Raw genomic sequence first — 13256 nt, 5'->3', positions numbered from 1 at the left:
AGTGGTGTTCCACTAATTTAGAAGAATCCCGGTTAGCCTGAAAAAACAGTTTAAAAATGTACAAAAAAGTTCTCCGTGATGCCAGAACAGCATATTATCCATCATTAATAGAAGAAAACAAGAACAACCCCTGATTTCTGTTCAGCACTGTAGTCAGGCTGACTAAGAGCCATAGTTCTGTTGAGCCTAGTTTTCCCTTAACTCTGAGCAGCAATGACTTCATGACTTTCTTTACTACTAAAATTGTAGCCATTAGGGAAAAAATTTACCAGATCCTCCCTACAAATATTACAGATAGATCTTCATATACAACAGCTCTAGAATCCTCAATAAGGCCCCAATCCATCTTAGACTGCTTTTCACCCATAGATCTCACTGAGATAAGTTCAAATATCGCTTCCTCAAAACTAACAACATGTCTTTTAGACCCTGTTCCAACCAAATTGGTTAAAGATGACATTAATCTGTTCTGTATCCAGTAATTTCTATCAAGGTTCCCCGAAAACCTTGTCGTTATTTTTTTAACTGTGATCAGTTAAGGAGCTTTGGCTAATTTAAATTAATTTAATTTCAGTCCTAAATATTAGCGTGCAATAAGGTCAACACACAGACATTGATGCATCTGGCAGATTAGCTCTAATAAAGTCCACATCTCAGCTGAGTTCAAAAAGATCTCATCCTAGTCCTCAGCCACAGTCTCCTTTGCCTCATGTTTTGTCGCATTAATTTGGCAATGCAGCATCACATTCCCGTTCACACATTCACAGGAGCTTGATCCAATGTCCACCCCATTAGCATGCATCCAAAATTGCAGGCGAGTGGGTTTTGGAGTTGAAGCTGACATTATTCTCCACACAGTTTGTCCTGATCTTGGGAGGTGATTAGGCTCAGATCAGTATCAACATTAGTTTTTCCGTCGGGCTTAAGAATAGTGTGTCTGAGATCAAACAGCATGATCTGCTGTCCCTTTTTTCAGCAGAGGAGTTCTCCACTCTCTCAAGTTGCTGTGATGTTAGATGTTTAGGAGTTTGCTCTTCCATGTTAATGTCTCATCTCAGCTTTTTGAATCCTTTGGTCGACACCATGCCAGGTCCGGCTGTCTGGTCCTGTTTAGATTATTAGCTCTTCCATCAAATGCTTTTATATTATTTATCTATCTGTGTCTAGCTTGTGTTGTGCCTTGCACGAGACTGATAATTAGGGATTCTGGTTTTCATAGCATCTGGTCAACTCATGAGTTCAAACGATTATAGTTAAACAGTGCTTGTCCTTTACACTGTCACACACAGCCTGACTTATTTCCTATGTACAAAAGAGTGCATTGATTTAAAGCTCCCATAAAATTGAATGTCAGGCATCCAACTATTAGAACATGTGTAATGTTAATGCAGTAAACAGTAAAATTCTAAGACACTTTTCACCATTTTGACAGACCATGTAGAGGGAAGCACCTGGAAAAGGATTGATGGAGCTTCACGGACTCGGAGTTTGGACTTAACTGTTTTTGCAGCACAACTGCCTCTGAAATGAGCCACCTGTTGAATGAAGCCAAACAGGGCACATGTATACAAGGTCTATGCAAGAATTATTATTATTATTATTATTATTATTATTATTATTATTATTATTATTATTATTATTATTATTATTATTATTATTATTTAGAGTCCAGTTAGTAATTTTGTTTACATAAGTTATTTAAACTGATATACATCAACTTTACTGGGAGGTCTGAGAGCTTAGTTTTTCTATCATTTATATCAGACTACATTGTTTTGAAGAATCTAAAACAATATTACAGTAAGTACTGGCTAGTAAATGAGAGCATCGTTCATTTATTTCTAACATTAAATAAACATGTGCTATTTCTATGCCTCACTCACATTAGAGCCCATTTTACATGAAAATTACACAAGTTACAATGTTTTTAAAAGCATCTTTCAAATGTTACAATAATCTTAAAAATACAGAAATACATTTATTTTAAAATGTAAATTGCTAAAAGTTCCAAATCTCAAATAATCTACATATTGACAGCACACAAAAATAAATGATTCAAGTCACACAAAACATGACAAAAGATTTTCGGTCATCTGTTATCAATGAATGTTAAACAACAGTGAGTGTTTGTTCAAATTGTGTGTTTGCTTGAATCTAACAGTGACATCTTGTGGCCACGTTAGTTATGACTCTTTCTCCAAATCCTCCTAAAGGTGCATCAGTGGTGGCAGGTTGAATTTTGCTTTGTTCTTCATTTATCTTCCTAGTGAATAAACTGAATAATTTATGAATAACTGTCTTCATTAAAGACGGATAAACAGTAACAACATGTTCTCATGTTTCACTTCTTTATAGCTGTGGTGGATCTTCAAATAATGCTGCTTCCTCTGTTGGTACCGTTGTATCATTGACTGTATTCACAGGTCTTTTCTCTGTTCAGGTTCCAGGAGCTCAGAGAGGAGATTTCATGGAGCTGTTGTTCTCCAGGCTTTTGTCCTGTTGGCAATTATGTAACACATCACAACATTAGATGCAACTGCTCAATGTTGTGATGGACGGGTGTTCGGCATGTACAACCACATACGCTGCAAGCTGTGATGACCCGTGTGGTTCGATACCCGTCTATCAGGGCTGACTCCTGTCCACTAAGTGGTATTAATGTTACCATGCACAGAGAATCTGACTATGTCATCTCTGGCCTTTGGACGCCATTAGTGTACAAACACAAGCATTTGCCTACATTGACAGGTTCATATGGAAAACTGTGTTTGCAGCAGTGTTTTCTGGGATTCTTTGTGTACTGTGGGTCTTGTACCTCACTGCTCTCACTCACTCATTTGAATGAGGCTGATATTTATGGTAAACATGGTAAAACAAGACAAAACGTAACACTGCAAATCATAAATACAAAAACACACAAAATAACATATAGTAACAAAATATTACCAGTATAACCCTAACTTTACAATGATCTCTGACCATGAGATGGTGGGAGCTGCACCATTTCATAAACTCTTTTGTTAATAATGTGGCGTATCGACATATCTCTCTGTGTCAAAGCCTGAAAATAGCAGTGTTATCTTGAACCCTCAGTATGTGGTTGAAAGCATTGGTGTTCACACATCTATTTTTATGCAATGTAGAGCTCACACTCCCCTGAGCAACACCAGTACTGATCAGAAAACAGAGACACAAATTAACAAAAAAAAGTTACGCTCATCTGTCCTAATTTCTTAAGTATTAGATAAAGTCGTATTGTATCAAATGCAGAATTAAAATCAATAAAAAGAAGGTGAGCATACGTAAGGATAAGACGAGTGAAGCTTTTACAGAAAAATGTCGGTGGTCTGGAATTGGTTTAGATCTTTTACGGCTTTGACAGATTCAGTAACTGCACATTGGAAACACACAGCTCCAAAGCTGAGGACACCTGCTGAAAGACACAGAGAAGAAAAAGACCAACCACAAGGGAATGAAGTAGAGCAATTAAGCATTTAAGTTGTGTCTACGTATGTACAAAACAATTGAGACATTCAAAGAAACAGTTGATTTAATTTAATTAGGTTTAAAATCTGCTCTGCTCTAATTTGGAAGACAAACAGGTTTTCTCTTTGCCCAAGAGTTCAAATTCAGCAGAGACAGAAAGACTCAATAGAAATGTCTCACGTGCAGAAACACACACAGTCAAAGTCTGTTGTGTTTTTGTAGCTGGGTTGTCTTAATCACACATTCTGCTGTGTCTTCTAATGAGCATTGCCCACTATCAAAACCACAAGGCCCATCACTTCCTCTTAGTATCTGAAACCAAAGTGTCTTTATCATTTACATGTAATGTGCTGCAAAGCTGATCAGAGCTCAGAGGCAGTTTAACAAACCTGTGATCAATGGAGGAAATATATATCAATGTTGACCATAAACCTGTTCACTCAAGTCCTTCAACAAATCAGACAGGTAAGAATGTTTAATTAGTTGCTGAGTGGAGATTAAGTCTGTTTTAATCATATGTTATTTCTGATCTAAGACTGTGTTTACTGGTCTTTTTCTCTTCAGGTCCCAGGAGCTCAGACAGGAGACTTTATAAAGCTGTTGGTCTCTGTCTGGGGCTGCTGAGTGTTTTCCTGTTGGCTGGACTCATCGTCCTCGGTGTCCACTGTGAGTCTGTGTTTTATAAGTTAATACCAGAGTCACTTTATGAGTTTCAGAAGTATTGTCATATACTTTTACAAATTTACCTTTTCAGGTTTCTTACTTGTTTTTGAATTTCAAAATTTTTTTATTGCATTTTAAAATGTAAAAATTGAATTATTTTTAGAATTCGTAGTTTTGACTAAAAAGACAAAGTTTAGCAGGAAAAGTGGATGTAGCTGTTCAGCACACTTCACTTCTTCTGTAATAGTATATTAGCATTATGCCTGTATGCAAATGTTTTATTATATCAATGTCATCAACAGCATTTCTACATCAATATAGTCAATAGGTATATTGCTATGTTTACAGAGTTGTACCATCAGAACAGGCAAAACAGGCAAATGTCTGATGCCTCAACCAAAAATGAGGAAAAGGCCCCAGTGGCCCCTCATTTTGGCACATTTAGCAAAGTCAGCAACAAATCCCCTTAAGCTTCCTGTAAAGGCTGTATACTGTGCTACACTGCTACTGAGGAGCCTCATTACACTTCTTTGCCCAGGACCCCCTGGTTAACCACTGTTTTTAATGCTTTTTTAAACGGGGCATAAGAGGAAATTCCAATAATTGTACTGTAGGATTAAAAGTTTAGGATTGTGGTGAAGATTTTTAGCATATGGAACTTAAATTATGGGCATCAGTTCATTATAAAGATTTAAAGATTTAAAGATTATAAAGATAGCAAAGAATAAGACCTGGCTAAATAGTATGTGGTATTAAATTATATGAATTCATGTGGTTTCAGATTGTAACTCAGCACATGGTGCAGCTGCAGAACTGTCCAGCATCAAAACCAACCTGACTGAGCTTCTCCAGGACAGTAAGAAAAAAGTGTCTTGACTGACTGAAGAGAGAGACCAGCTGAATGCCAGACTCAATAAAACAGCAGAGGAACTGAACAAGTGTCAGAGTGAGTGAGTGTGGGCAGTGAGGGACAGGACATTTGATCTTGTCAAGGATTTAGACTTGTGAACTGTTCACTATATGTTTAGGATTAAGGACACGTTCACATTCTGTGAGCACATTAAAATGTTAAGATGTGAAGACACTTAAAACTCCTCTGTTTGCATGTTTTACTTCATACCATCTTTCTCTGGCAGTAGATGGAGTTGTGTCTTGATACATTTCTAATATCTATTGTTTTACGTTGCAGAGAAAACTTGTCTTGCAGGATGGATGATGTTCAGCTACTCCTGTTATTTCTTCTCCAATGACTCTGGTTCATGGACAAAAGGCAGAGAGGACTGCAGAAAGAGAGGAGCAGACCTGGTGGTCATTAACAGTGTTGAAGAACAGGTGCAGTGTGTCCAAACAAAGAATGATGAACATGATCAGGAATTTTTACACATCTTTTTTTAAAGTGACAACATGTAAAGTGATAGTTTTGCACGAAAATGAATGAATCCGTACTTTATATTTTTATACATTGTTGATGTTGCAGGCCAATCTAATAGTTATGCCACTATTATAATAAATATGGATGATATGGACATGAGGAAGAAATATGAGCATGTGATTGCTTTCTGAATCCACTGTATCATGAATAGAAGTGTTTCAGCTTTTTTTGTGGATATGAATGTGTGTGTGCTGTGTCTTTGTGTCTCACTCCTGCTGGTTACAACTAAAATATAATTGCAGCGATTGTCTTTTGTTTCAATTGAACAGACATTTCTCTCTGCATTCATCAGAATGAGAGCTTGGATTGGTTTGAGTGACAGTGATGAAGAGGGGACCTGGAGATGGATCGATGGAACTACACTAACTTTTAAGTAAGACGGAAATATGCTTCAATTTGTTTAAATCTAAATACATGTGGAATTAATTTGTGTTTGGTCCAATACAACTGAAACACGTGAGTTTCAGCGAAGAGCTCATTTTAACTGTGGCTTAACTGAGGACAAAACCAAAGACCAAAGTCCTATAACAGAAAGAGAAGCAACCATTTCTGAAATAAGAGAATTTCTAAAATCCTTGAAAAAGTAGTTGCAAAACAATTATGTGATCAACTTTATAATAATAATTTGTATGAAGACTTTCAGTCAGGATTTAGAGTTAATCATAGTACATAAACAGAACTGGTAAAAGTCACCAATGATCTTCTGTTGGCCTCAGATAATCGACTAGTCTCTATACTTGTTCTGTTAGATCTTCTGCATTTGATACCATTGATCCAAACATTTTATTAATGAGACTGGAACATGAAATTGGGATTAAAGGAACTTCACTAGGTTTGTTTATCTGATAGATTTCATTTTGTTCATATTACTGATGAATCTTCCATGCACACAAAGGTTAGCTATGGAGTTCCACAAGGCTCTGTGTTAGGACCAATACCTTTTACTTTATTTATGTCTCCTTTAGGCAACATTATTAGAAAACACTCCATACATTTCCACTACTATGCTGATGATACCCAGCTATATGTATCTATGGAATCCGATGAAAATAATCAGTTAATAAAGCTTCAAGCCTACAAGACATAAAGGCCTGGATGTCCCACAATTTCCTACTTCTAAACTCAGACAAAACTGAAGTCATAGTATTTGGGCCTAAAAATCTCAGAGATATGATGTCCAACCATATTGTTACTCTAGATGGCATAAGTCTGGCCTCCAGTACTACTGCAAGGAACCTTGGAGTTATTTTTGACCAGGATTTGTCCTTCCCCTCACATATAAAACAAATCTCTAGAACAGCCTTCTTACACCTACCGAACATTGCCAACATTAGGAGCATCCTGTCTCAAAGTGATGCTGAAAAATGGTCCATGCATTTGTTACTTCTAGGTTGGACTACTGTAATTCCCTACTTTCAGGATGCCCCAGTAACTCCCTAAAGAGCCTGCAATTAATCCAAAATGCTGCAGCAAGAGTGCTGACTGGAACTATCAAGAGAGATCATATTTCACCTTCACTAGCTTCTCTCCATTGGCTTCACATAATATCTAGAATAGAATTTAAAACCCTGCTTCTTACATATAAAGCTCTGAATGGTCAGGCTCCATCATATATAGAAGACCTCATAGCACCATATCATCCCAGTAGACCACTTCGATCTCAGAATGCAGGCCTACTTGTGGTTTCCAGAATTTCCAAAGGTAGAATGGGAGGTAGAGCCTTTAGCTATCAAGCTCCTCTCCTGTGGAACCAGCTCCCAGTTCAGGTTCGGGAAGCAGACACCCTCTCTAGTTTTAAGTCCAGGCTTAAAACCTTCCTCTTTGATAAAGCATATAGTTAGTTATAGTTATGCTGCTATATGCTTAGACTGCTGGTACTTACATTACCTGTCAATACTAGTTTTAATATTTTACCACACCCTAGTTCAATTTCCACAGTCTCAATTACACAATCCCTTGTTTAGAATTATATTTCAGTACCACTTTATACATTTTACATTAAAATGACCACCACAAAACGTGTTCATAATTCAGATTTATCATGAAATAACCGTTATGCTCCTTGCACAGTATAAGTCAGCGACATTAATTGCATTCACTCAGCATCTTCATGAGAAAGGAATATTTTACCGAATTTCTCTTAGTAACTATTACTATCAAAACACTCTTTACACGTCAGTAAACTCTCCCAGATGATTAAGATCGGTACAGCACGGCGCTAAAACATCAAATTAATGCTTGATTATCAAAATAACTAATAATAACGCACACAGCAATCATAACCATGCTGAGGAGCTAGCTTACCGAGACAAGAGAAGTATCGTTAACCCGATGACAACGGGACTCCTGACGTTCGACAGCTTCTACATGAAAACTTTCCTCTTTCCTTTTCCATTTTTAGGATTTTCTGACTCCAAATATTGTTTTAACATCAATATTATTAGCACTTCATTTTAGTTCTTCAGAACTGAATAATCTGACCACTGAGGTTGTTCTGGAGGGAACTTGTGGAACCTCATCTCAGAACGACGTCAAATGATTTGCCACCCATGTGCAGATTTAAGACAGAGAGAAGGAAAGAAAAAAGTACATAGACTGTAAATCTACATAAATTAATAAAGGTGCTTTTATGGAATCAAAATCATACATTTACATTTAGTCATTTATCAGACGCTTTTATCCAAAGCGACTTACAAGTGAGGTACAAGGCAGCAAACATCTAAGTCAAGGAGAAAACATCAAAGCAAAGTCCTATCAGAAAAGTGTTCACAATTCACGAGATACAAGTGCAAGAGAGCAGAAAGGTTTTTTCTTTTTTTTTAGAGATTTATATGCATAAGAAGATGCATACAAAATATGACTGTACTCTTCTGATTCATTTAGTAATAGTATTCAAATTGTACTCATTTAGCTGTGAAGCTGTGAGAAGTTATTTTCTGGTGGCAGAGGTCGGTGTATCTTTCTCTGGTCATCCACTCCTCCTGGTTCATGACCTTGGACCCCTTCCCACATTGTGCTGTGACTGGTTTGGTTTCATATTCACAGACAATGTGTGTTGTCAGTTTCTATTGTTTATACAATTTCTTGGGGAGTCTACTGAGTCTTTAGAACCTGCTGACAGCCTTACCACCGGGCAAGTCCCACAGACATATTTCTAAGTTGTCCCCAGTGAGTTAGCAGAGGCTGATCTGATCCCACATCAGGGTGATGTTCTTCTCATCCAATCCTTGCACACACTGGACCAGTGTTTCAGTTGCTGTAAGAGAAAATGCTTTATTTCAGCTAAAATGCAAATGGTTACTGTCAGACTAATCAATGCAGTAATGCACATGTAAAAAGGAAACTGAAAAGCCTTAAATAACTTCAAATGATTTTACTGAAATGGAATCAGGTAAAGCTTTTAACAAACGTTTAAGTTGTAAAATAATAAACTGACGTTGCTGTGATATGTTGTCAGATGGTTTAAAAACTGGAATCATGGAAATAAAATACAAAAACAAACCTGGCGGCTTTTTTACTGAGTGGAAAAAAAAAAGACCAACAATATGAGCTTTTCAAGTGTGAAGATGTGATACTTCCCTTTTTTATATCATTGTACACTGACAATTTTGTAGGTTTTAGAATGATGGAGCAAATATAACTGTACAGCTCAACATTATTGTCAAATTTATTCACTGTTAGATTTGAGCTTACACTGTTTTTGTGTTTTTAAAATTACAATTATATAATTTTTATGTTAAGCAATGAAAAAATTCAAGAGTGTGTGTGTGTGTGTCTGTGGGTTGCTTGTTTCTTTGGTTGATTTACTGCTAACAACTGATGTGTTGAATGATGGGTAATTAACAAACAAACTATATGTTGATGTGATTTCCTGTAAAATTTCAAAAGAACAGAAGTTTCCTCATTTACACGTAGCATCACTTCTGCTGCAGAGCTGATCTTCAGTAATTAAGTTCCCATTTACTTTCTTCCAAACATGCAGGAGATTAATGCAAATGCTGAACATGACAAGTTTGTTGATTCAAAAATGTCACAAACAGGTAATTTAATATTATACAGACGCTGAAAGACTGAATTATCATTATTACTGTTGTATCATATTCACTGGTCTTTTCTCTGTTCAGGTCCCAGGAGCTCAGACAGAAGATTTTATAGAGCTGTTGTTCTCTGTTTGGGGCTGTTGAGTGTTTTCCTGCTGGTTCGACTCAGCTTTGTTGTTTACTGTGAGTCTGGTTCACAGGCAGTTTTTTATTCACTGTTAGATTTGAGCTGTTGTCCCGTCTTATACTGCTTTTGTGTTTTTAAAATTTCCATGTATTATTTATTTTGAGCATTGAAAAAAGTTCAACAATATCAGATGTAATACATTGTGTTGATGATACAGTTTGATGATATGAACTGTGGTAAAAATATTTGTTTTAATAATGAACCATATAATTACAGAATGAGGAGGAGGAATTTTCTGACACATATTTTTATCCAATTTTGATGAACAGCTGGTGTCGGATGATGTTAAACATGTGGTTTTGCTTTACAAATAGAAATGTATATGCTTTTATTCTAAAGCTGTAATTACAGTAACTGAAAACAGAAATTGAGAAAATTATATATGTCATGTAAAAAAAATAAAAATAATGTGAACTGTGAATTGTTTTTTCTGTTTCAGACCGTAACTTAGATCGAGGTTCAGCTGCAGTTTTTTCCATTATGAAAGACAACCTGACCCAGTGTCTCCAGGCCAGTGATAAGAAACTGTCCGATGTGTCTGCAGAGAGAAACCTGCTGAAAGTCAGACTCACTAAAATGACTAAAGAGGTGAACAGGCTTCAGAGTTCGTCTAATGACAGAAAGTACACACACAGTGTAAGATCACTATGGTGAACATAAAAGTAGATGATGCACCAATTTGTACTATAGGTTCTACAAGTAAAATAAAGGTTGTGTATATGTCTTTGTAAATCCTAGGACCTGTATATCCACTTTGGATTGAATAACAGTGAAGAAGAAGGCACCTGGAAATGGATTGATGGATCTTCACTGACTCTGAGGTTGAACCTAAATCTATTTTAGCAGCACAATCTTTAGCCTGAACATTAGTTTGAATCATAGATATGAGTTTATTGGACTGAGTTTTCAAAAGGAATCATCATTTCATTGGAACATTAAGATATCTCAATTTCATCTTTTTAAAAAGTGAGAACATGTTTAACATTTAATTTATTTTATTCAATTACTTGTTGATAATCTGAGTGAAACAAACATTTGATAGAATTGTGGGGAATAAATCTCATTTCTCATTTTAACACAGAATAACACACAAACAATAGCACAGACCTAAATCCAAACACACTGTTGGTAGTTGACTATTTTCCTCTCTTTAGCTGAATTTATGCTTCATAAAAACATAGATAAAAACAAACATATCTTTGGCCCAAAGTAGCTACAGTTTACTGCAGAGGTGGAAGATGTAGAGCATGTTCCACAAACTCTACACTACAAGTAGAAGTACAACAAAGTCTTTACTCAGTGTCAGTGTTTTTTATTTGGACTTTTGTTCTTACTTTGCTTTGAGAACATAAGTACAAAGTACTGCATTAAGAAATACATTTCTCTGGACATCAACTAAAATAGGAAACAGCTGGTATTTCAATGTGTTACATGCATCAGCTCATGGAATAAACATGTATTGTAGGTGAAGTAAATGCGCAATGTTTGCTCAGATATATAGAATTTCCACTTGTGTGTGTTTGGTGTAAGAACACACTGATGACCTGGATGGTTAAGAAACACTCATTCATTCTCCAGTCTGTAAAACTATGAAGCACTAGATGAATTGAGCATCATGAGGAGCCACAGTGTTACTGCGTGCGCCTGTCAGACATTAGATCATTTAATATTTGTATGTGATGCTGCAGATAATGTTGCATTTAAGAAGCAAAACTGTTACAAAACAGTCTGACACACGGTAAAAAAGCTTTAAAACAAAAATGCCAACACTGTGATGTTGAAGGAGACAGAGCTCTGGCTCATTAGTTCACTACTAAGTTGCTTTGAATGTTGTAAATTAAAGTTGAGTTTAGGTGGATTTTCATGTCCTGTTTTCTTCCAGCTAGTAACTGCATTTGAGAAATTGACCTAAATTTTCATCCGATTTTTAAAATGTGTTTTCAATACACTGGTAGAGTAACAATGTATAAGTCTGATAACAATAAGTTTATTAGTAGTTGAGTAATAAACAACAATTATTTTTGCTTCATTTTAAGACAGTAGTCATGTCATAGTTTCTAAGTGATTTTCCTGTCGTTTAGCGAGTGGGCGCCAACTCAGCCTGACAACGGTGGTGGATACATCGGGTTTGGTGAGGAGGACTGTGCACACTTCTACAGTGGCAGTGAAACTAGAAATAACTGGAATGATCTGTCATGTAACAATTCTATGAGCTGGATCTGTGAGAAAAAGGCTCAACAGTAGTGTATATTATGTAAACTTGCTTTTAGAAAGTATGTGATGATCCACTTGTATCTGTTTTGTACCGAGGCTTTTTTTTCTGCAACAGAAAAATAATCTTTTAAATCTATGCTCAGAATGCACCTATTTAAATTGGCATTCATCCTTCAGTTTTGGACAGTTCATTAGTATTTTCTTCTCTTAATGGTGATGACAAATTATATTTGTTTGTCTTAAAATTCGCCTTTTTTCAAATATGTCCTCAGTAAAGACACAAGGACTGTTTATGACCTCTTTATTTAAACAGCTGAGGTGTAGCTGTGTTGGTCAGTGCATGTACAACTGAATATTTTTTACTTTTTGATTTTGATTCTTTTGTGATTTTTACTTCTTTGTGTTTTTTGTATTTTTTGGGTCTTTACGTCATTTTATATCTGTATCTGTTTGAGAATCACTTTAGTGCAGCTTCTCACTGTTTTAAATGTGCTATATAATTTAAAAAGTTCAAAATAAGAATAGTGACAATTCTATTGCATTTGTAACCAGCTCCTGTGTGTGTGGTTAACAATGTTGGATTTTAGATTTTAGAGCCATGATACAACGTGCTACATATGAAAAAAGCTATGGACCACATTGGGTTGTCATACAGAGATAGAGCTGCACACACACATCAGCTGGTTGCTGATCTGGAGAACATGCACACTGATAAGAAGGAGCCACAGAAACACTTGCAACAAAGATGTGCAGATTAGATGGAAAAGCTACTGATGATGATTTGTTACCAGCTTAGTTAGATTTAGTTAGCTTAGTTAGATTTTGAGTATAAAAACAATCTAAACGTCTTAATAAGCAGCCAATATACATTTTTTGTAGCTTTTTGAACAAAACAGTCTGACACACATGGTTAAATGTATATACGGAATTTCAGTAATTTGTTGAAAGGAGAGTGTGGAAAATGGGAGACATATTGTGTCTGAAGTCATTATACAAATGCACACACCAACACACTACACTCACTCATCATCCTGCCACTGAGATTTATTTTTACTGTGTAAAAGGTCAAACCACAAACTTTTTTACTGGCAGTGATGTAATGATGAGGAGACAATGTCAGGATCACCAACTTCACCATCTCTCTGCTTATATACCTCCTCAGGTCCCTCACCAAGCTGCCACATCGTCTGCTTTCTAGTCTTCATCTGAATCATCTTTGCTAACTACGGTTCAG

This window comes from Channa argus, chromosome 9 (genome assembly GCF_033026475.1).
Source record: "Channa argus isolate prfri chromosome 9, Channa argus male v1.0, whole genome shotgun sequence".
NCBI lineage: Eukaryota > Metazoa > Chordata > Actinopteri > Anabantiformes > Channidae > Channa > Channa argus.
Note: the sequence above shows the minus strand (reverse complement) of the source record.